The following is a 375-nucleotide window of genomic DNA, read 5'->3' as shown; positions in this document are numbered from 1 at the left end:
CCAAGACTATACTTTCAGGGATCATTTCTTTAGTCCTTGACTTGAGAAATGTGTTTCTAAAGAGTTTGGTCTCACTGCCCACGATGAAGAGTGAAGATGTTTCCTTCAGAGCAGGAAACTGGTGGGAAGACTTTGTTTCTTCTCCACTGTTGAAGACTGTTCAGTGTTTCTGAAGGAGACACTGATGGAGGAAACATGATCTGAGTGGAGCTGGTGCAGTTGTTAAATAAAGTCAAATATGTTGAGAGTCTAATCTATAAAAGCTTCTCTAAGTATGTAGATGTACTCATGGTATTTGGTCAGTGTTATGCTTGAAATCAGTGTTTAACACCTTGAACCAAAACTAAGCCGCTCAAACAACAAGCTATAATTATT

The 375-nt window shown here is 38.7% G+C and overlaps 1 non-coding gene across 1 annotated transcript; it reads left to right on the top strand.

Moving 5' to 3' along the window:
- Positions 1 to 2: 2 nt before the first annotated feature.
- On the top strand, positions 3 to 209 carry LOC111645854 (small nucleolar RNA U3). Its single transcript, XR_002759905.1, has one exon. It is a non-coding gene; the product is annotated as a small nucleolar RNA U3 (small nucleolar RNA).
- The last annotated feature ends 166 nt before the right edge of the window (positions 210 to 375 follow it).

This window comes from Seriola lalandi, unplaced genomic scaffold (assembly GCF_002814215.2).
Source record: "Seriola lalandi dorsalis isolate HSWRI2012SDOR001 ecotype SW California unplaced genomic scaffold, Sedor1 jcf7180002023974, whole genome shotgun sequence".
Lineage (NCBI taxonomy): Eukaryota > Metazoa > Chordata > Actinopteri > Carangiformes > Carangidae > Seriola > Seriola lalandi.
This window is presented reverse-complemented; position numbering and strand designations above follow the sequence as displayed.